The sequence below is a fragment of the Archocentrus centrarchus genome, chromosome 12 (genome assembly GCF_007364275.1).
Source record: "Archocentrus centrarchus isolate MPI-CPG fArcCen1 chromosome 12, fArcCen1, whole genome shotgun sequence".
Lineage (NCBI taxonomy): Eukaryota > Metazoa > Chordata > Actinopteri > Cichliformes > Cichlidae > Archocentrus > Archocentrus centrarchus.
This window is the reverse complement of record NC_044357.1, coordinates 17446041-17453946: the sequence shown is the minus strand read 5'-3', so window position 1 is coordinate 17453946 and position 7906 is coordinate 17446041.

Genomic DNA, 7906 nt, shown 5'->3' with positions numbered 1-7906 from the left:
TTGTGTCACACGCAAACCCCTCCCCTTCACTTCCTTCCCTGGGGTTTGATTGTGAACCTGCACCTGCATCTTAAGGCCAGCACAAATGCTTTTAGCTGTGCTCAGCTGGATGCTGAATTCATCTGCAGCACAACAACATGTGCAGAAACAATACAGCCCCTGCTTGAAAATATGTTTGTTTTTCACAGATCCTTGATGGTACACAATGGAAAGTCAGGATGCCCTCAGATTCCTTTGCATTCTTCCGGTTAGTGTATACAAATTTAGATTTGGTCCTACGACGAATATAGCCATGTTATTATGTAGAAGAATGTAAGGAATGTGAGCAGCTGTTCTACTTTTTTTTTGCATGTAAGAATTTTGGGTCACAGTGATGTGTTCAAAAAATGTGCATTTAGTGCAACCAAACTTGTTCTATTTGAAAATGTCATTGCATAAAACAATATGAATTCAGCATATGACATATATATATCACAAGAAACAAACACACTGATGGCCCAGCATCACTGACCACTTTATTTTTATGCTGTGCCCCAAATGCAACCCCTTGATAAACTATGTTCTGACTCGCTGCCCCTCGCAAACAACAGATAAGTGCTCATAGGCGGAACTGTGTGCCTGAGATGACCATAAAGAGGATATTCACTGTCACTGCTATCATGTTCTGGAAAAGGTTGATTATGAGCATCTACTTTAAGAGTAAGGAAAATCATCAGCGCACTTTAAACACTGTTTTTGGTCTCCACCATCATCATTATTTGACTCTTTAGCTCAACAATGCCTCACAATAACTCCTACCATTTCTTTCTTTGCAAGAGTGTTGCCACAAGACAGTTTCACACAGTGAAACAAATGGTCTTTTAGCAGTTTGGAACCCAGTTTTGTAAGCCAGAAATTGGACCGTCCAATAACAAGGCACTGAACCCCTACAGTCCCTCCTGTTGGTGGTAGGCCCACAGGAGGGTAGGCCCATGTAGCTGCTTCACACTAAGCACAGTGGGCCGAGAAGGGCAAATGGCTGGCCACCAGATTCTCTCTCACAAGCTCCTACTATGTGTCTGGCTCCAGGGTGGGGTCCTGGTAACTCTGTCCTGGGCAGTGCAGACTGGCCCCTTCTGTTTTGGTCATCATATGGATTTTCTGAATTGCTGTGTGTCTGGCAGCTCACCCAGAACTAATTTGCCTTGGGAGACTCCACCAGGAGTAAATTGCCCCCCAGTGGGATCACTGGAGCCCATAGACCCCTCCACCATGTTAAGGTGGCGATTCACACGTGTTGATTTAATGGTTAAACTACGTTCCTACAGTTTAGATCCAGTATTCTGTTTAAGTAGGCCAGGGTTTCGTCCAAAAGTGATGTTTGGTTTCCAAATGCCTCTCTATCTATATTAGCCAGCTTTTCCCGACAGATGCAACCTCTGATGGCTGATTTAGACTTCTGTGGTAATTCGTTGTAGAACCTACAACGTAACCTACCAAGTGGCCAACGCCGTCGCCGGCATTCATGCTTGTGGATGGTGCATTATCTGCCGTGCCAGCCAGGAGAGAAATTAAGTGCTAGGACTGTTTTTTTCCCCACTCTTTGTTGGCATAATTTAATGCTGATTTTAAATGCAATATTTCACTTAGTCAAACAGTGGTTTAGCTAAAAGGCCAAAGTTCTGCTGCAGGTAAGTGAGAGAGGTTCACACCTGAACTCAATCCTGTTTAAAAAGAGTGATCAAACCAGGCTCCTCCTCTTTCTACTCGTCACAGCAGTGTAGCTGTCAAAAAAATACCCTTGATTTAACTAATGGTTCACCATTTCCCTTCAGCACCCCATTTAGGAACCACTGAAACAGACAAGAGCATGAAGGGAATTTGCTTTCATGTTCACCAGAGAGACTGAGGTTTTGAGTCCATTTCAAGTGTTAACTGTTTATTTTTGTTTTTCTTACTGTTGGGCATCAAAATTACTAAGGGACAGGTTATGATTTGAGTTAAAAACAGCCTCTTTTTAAATGCTAAGGCTTAATTACTGAAACAAACTAGGTGAAGACTTCCATTCCATTTAAAGACAAGAATTCTGGAAGTTGCTTTATTTTAAAACACGAATGTAGGCTGTAATATGGAGTCCTGAAGCTCTTCGACCAGTTCAGAAGGAGTTTGAAGCTCGGTGAGTCTACAGGTTGTTTTTAGAGTATTTGAGTCACTGTGAATGATTAATAATCCCGTGTAGTAAAATCACTTCGAGTTCAAAACACTCACAAAAGTCCTTAGAATCCAGTTTAGTTTGGTCATGCAGCAAAGCACACCAAACACACACACTATAGACATTTATTCCCTCCCACTAAATCCAGTGCCACATCTGCAGACAGTGTAGGAGTGGTTTACAGTAAAACCACCGGAGCTCCAGTGAAATTACAGAAGTAAATCAAACCATTCACAGACTGTGCTCACTCCCAGATGTATCTTTACTTTTGTTTTTAGTAAGAGCGTGGGTAGTGCACATCCCACCTCAGACCTCTATTGGGTTAACACTTTATTGGTATGATGGGGAGGGAGTGGAGTGGGCACTTTTGTGCAGATATAGAGCTGAAAGAAAGGCAGGAGTGCCTACGCGATGTATTTAAAAAAGGTTACATGAATATGTGTTTCAATGCCTCCTTTTAAATATTTACGCTTCATGGGTCGTCAGCTTTAATTAGACAGTAAACAGGGACATGAGAGGAGGGATAATTGAGAGCAAGCAAAGCAAGTAGAGAGAGTGAGAGGAGAGATGTGACCTCCTCCAGAGTGCACAGTAAGGCCACAAGTACATCTCTTTAAAAACAAAACTGTGTTACTCTGTTATTTTTATACATTTCTTCATACAGGGGCTTTTTTATTGTTGCAAAATTTACCCAAACAAGTTTCCAAGAAATGCAAATCATTGCTGTTTGTCATGGTCACACAGAAGAACTGATGACAAAGCACTTTTAAAAAAAAAAAAAAAAAGAAGAAGTGGGGTCATCAACACTGAGAATCTTATCTTACCTTTAGAGTAAAGAATAAACATACTGTAAGGTCACTGTAAGGTCAGCTGTGCAAAAGTCTTGAGATACTCCTGCTTTTTTCATTTGCTAAGCCACTTATCGCTGACATGTGAATCATTCACCAATGACTCATTCAAGGGATGAAACAGTGTTGTGTCTTCACAAAACAGACAACTTAGAAAAAAAAACAATTAAAATGTTTATCTTTAGTCACTTTTTTTTTTTTTTTACCAGCAACCTACTGCCATACCATTTGTTCCCATTTCTTTGGTTGAATCTGTGAAAAATGCCAAAAATAATACAGTTTGATAGGCATAAAATAGTATTTTTGCACCAACAAGGTTATTCTCAAAGAGCTATTTACCAAAAACGTGGTATATCTGAGTATGGTGTGAAGCAAGTCATGGATAGATGGAGAACAAAAGAAAAGAGGGTACACCTAAAAAAACTGGAGCAGACGAAGAGTATCTGACAGTCATGTCCTTAAGCAATGGGAAGAAATCCAGCAAAGATCTGACACAGGACCTGGACCTTTGGACTTTCACTCAAGCCTCATCAAAAATGATCTTAGTGGTAGGGTGGCTGACAAGAAGCCATTCTTAAGGAAGGGAAATAGAGAGAAAAGGCTGAGGTATGCCAAATTACACAAGAACTGTGTGGCAGTAGGTCTTATGGAGTGATAAATTCAGAATCTTTGGTTCAAATGGTCATCAATATGTATGGACGGGGTCAGGGGAGAGGTACAACAGTGAGTGTCTACAGCCATCTGTAAAACACAGTGGAGGCTCTTCCATGGTTTGGAGCTGCATTCCAGCCAGTGGTGTTGGGGGTGTTTTCAAAATTGGTGGAATTATGAATGCAGAAAAGTAGGGTCGGATTTTGATCCACCGTGCAAAACCATCTGGAAAGCATCTGCGAGAATGGAACAAAAGGCAGCCAAGAAGAGAAAAGAAGAGCTTTGAATGGCCTTCAAGAAGACTGGAGAACTATTCCTGAAGACTGCTTAAAGAAATTCCAAGAAAGCTCCCTAAAAGAGTTTAGGCTGTGTTGAAGAATAAAGGTGGTCATACCAAATATTGACTGTACAACTCTGACTCTGTACAGACTCTGCTTTACATGCTGTAAAAATATATACTTCCATGTGTGTTTGCACACGTTTCAATAAATCACTGCACCTATTTCCCATTTTTCTAGTAAAATATAAAGAAATGAGGGGTGGATCAAGACCTTTGCACTGTCTTCTATCATTCCCTGTGCACTGATTTACTTTTCATTGTAGTTTTTGGCAGAACATTTAATAACCTGATAAGAGTTATATAACAGGGTTCATCTGCTTGTCCTGTGTATTTTCACAGGCACATACTGTTTTTTTATAAACTGTCTTAAATAGAAAAAAATGAATTCACAGATATTTTATCAGATACTTGTAGTATACAATAACATAAAGTAAATGTAGGTTAGTGTAAGGACTTTTCTATCGAAAAAGGATGTAAGGTGCACCTGTGTGAACATAGGTCATGTATTTAAATGTGCACCTCCCATCCTCAGAGGATATCTGTGTGTGTGACATGGAAGCTGAGGGCACATCCAGGAAACAGTCCCTCTGTCTTTATACCATCCATCAGCAGAGAGTCCCACACAAAGAGGCGGACAGGTCAAAAGGGAAAGCAGGGGGAGGGAGCCGGTGTCTCACTGAAAGATCAGGCAATTTGCTCCTCAAATTTGCTGCGATATCTTCAATCTAGGTCACTTGAAAAGTTGATTCACACGAAGGGTGCAGCTAAATTCTGGTTTCCTCTTTTTGCACGAGTTATATAACCAGGTGACAACAAAGCTCCTCTCTCCTCATCAGCTGCTGTGTGGCTTTCTAAGAGTGAGAACGCAATCCGTGCCAAACGTAGAAAACACCAGAAACACAAAGAATTAGGGAAACGAGGGGACCGTTGTTTACATTGTACAGACAACAGCTCCTTTCTCTTGGTTTGATGCCTCATCGGGCGTTTGTAACTGTGCTTGACAGCAGGAGAAAGCACACAGATGACGACTGACGTTTGAACCTTAGTCATCAATTACATAATCGAACACCTGCAATTCCCTTGTTGCTTCAGTAATTAAAGGCCAAAAAAAAATACGAACGGAAGAATAGGACATTACATATGCTGTAAAAGTTGGCATGTTTCCATAGATTGGCCGTCTGACTCATAATGGAGTCTCTGCTCAGCAGTTTCTGTCATTACTGTTCCCGTGGGTGAAAATGATCCCCTTTCTCTCGTGTTAGCGTCGCTATAGGAACACTGAAGGTCACAAGGTCTATGAGAAAGACGGATCACTTCAAGGAAAGGATGGAGCTGTATGAGTGAGTGGAGGGAACAATGAGCCCATGAATGAAGGGGGCTGGGGAGGCATTAGGGTTTTGTTTTTCTTCTTTTTATAGGAATGGGGGATGATCAACAGTGAATCAGCTCATCTGAACAGTGACTCATGTGCTCATGTGCTCTCTAGAAGTCAAAACATCATTAAAACTGATTTGAGTCCTGTTGATTTGGCTGAGAAAAGCATACAATCAGTGTTTTTCTTTATTATCTGTGCTGAAAATACAAGCAAAACTCTGTGTCTCTCAAGGATATTGGAGCATGCATTGGTGTCCTAAGGAGTTTGTTTGGGGATTTTGTGCTGTCGGGGCTGATATATGACCATATTATGGTTCACTTTGCCAGCAACAAGTTAAACTTGTACAATTTTCTATGTGCAGCTCAGGGAGAAAGACTGGTCTTGGGACCACATTTTCTTTTTGCAGACTGAGCAATGAATCAGTTTCTAGCTGCATACAAAGTGGCTGGGATGAGCATCAGCACCTCGAAGCCTGAGGCCATGGTTTTCAGATGGAAAAAGATGGATTATCTGCTCCTCCTAGCTTGAGGAGGAGATGATTCCTCAATTCAAGGATTTCAAGTACATTTGAAGTGTTGAGATCAGCGATTTACTGGCAGATCCGTGCAGTTTCTGCAGCGATGTGAACACTGCATGGGTTTTTGTGTTGATGTGCGTGCTGAACCCAGTGGCAAAGCTGTTGATTTACTGGTTGATCTACATTCCTGTTTTCACCAGTGGCCCTAAGCTGTGGGTGGTGACCAAAACAAGCAGCACATATGATTTGCCCCTGAAGGGTTTCAGGGCTCACCTTTAGGGATCAGGCATTTGGGAGGGACTTAGAGTACAGCTGCAATGGGGGAAGTGGTTTGGGGATCTGATTGGAATACCTCCCAGGTGAGATGTTTCATCCATTTGAACAAGGAGGAGACTCCCAGGCACATCTAGGACTCACTGAAAAGATTATATCTCTCAACTGGATTGGGAACTCAGTGACTTGGTATTAAGAGGAACTGGAGAGAGTGGTGGGGAAGAGGAAGGTCTGGGCAGGACTGCTGAGACTGTTGGCCCTGTGACTTGGAACTGGATAAGCAGCAAAAACAATGAACTGCTTCATGGATGGATGTGCACTCTCCGCAGTTTATAAGGACCTACACACATGAAGCCAGAAAAGGGAAAGTAGTGAAATCTGTTAGCTTACATATTTACTGCTGCACTGTTTTCTGTCTTTTCTTCTTCTCTACAGATAACTGGAAACACAGATATGGTCTCCAGACAGGGTCAAGGGGCTTCCAGTAGCTGAGTCAACCTCTTACTGGAAGCCTGTGAGTAACCCATCTTCCTTTCCCCCAAATCCACCCCTCAGTCACTCCCTCCCCTCGTATAGCCTGCATATCAACTACTATTTTTGACTTCTGCTATCTGCAAGCTTGTCTCTCACAAGCACAAATGCAAAATACAGACAGCAAATGTTGAAGATTCTTTACTTCGTCACTGAAATCCCGCTTTTTACATATTTGAAGCATACAAGCGCACACATTCCTCTGTGAAAGAATGTCACCATAAAAGCCTCCCACCACTTTGCCCCCAAGACCCATTATACCCAACCCCTCCCCAGTTCTTTAGCGCTCCCCTTTCTTTACCCCCCCCTTTCCCGAACAGTAATGATCTCACCCAGCTGTCACTGTGTAATCACACCCACAGTCACTGCGGCACACAGGTCTGCTATTGGTGGCGGCTGACATCATTTGTTTTGATCCCTGTCACCATTTCCCCCAAATCCAAAACATGATGCCAGTCATTGGTTTTTGAACACAATGTTTAAACAACTTAATCATAAATAATGTTCTCTTTGTAACATTTGAAGATGGGTATTATAGCTTTTGTAAAAGTTTCTGTTATACTAGTTGGAAACAAGCAGGATTACCTTGTTTATGAAAAAACTGAAAAATTGGATCACTTACTGAATTTACTGCCAGGTCATACAGGACCGTGCCCTGGAAAGGCCTGTATAACTCTATAAATAAAATGTAGGCATCGCCTGTAAGATGAGAAATTCAGTCTTTTCATTTGCCCTTTTCCTGTTCTCCTAGTCATGGTTTCAGCATGCGCTTGTGTAGCTGAGATGGATGATGTCAAATGAGGCACATCTTTGTCATGGCTACAGGTTATTTTCTGGAAGCCCATGGATGACATCATGAGCTTTAGCAACACTTTCACACTTGGCATTGATTACATTGTAACGATTTTTTGTTGTTGTTGTTTTTGGTTATTATTAAAGTATTTGATCTCTTCCCATATGATCTTAGCATGTTCAAGCAAATCCCTAAAATCAGTGAATGTGAAACTGAGACTTGTAAAACTATGAACAGACGGAGGGATACATGGCTGCCAGTTTACTGATTCCTGAATACTGACCACTTCTTGAGTTCAATCATATTTGCATTGACGTCCTTCATGTCACACTGCCACTCTGACAGGAAGTCTTCTTTAACAACACTCTAGCAGCAGTAGGCGTCGAG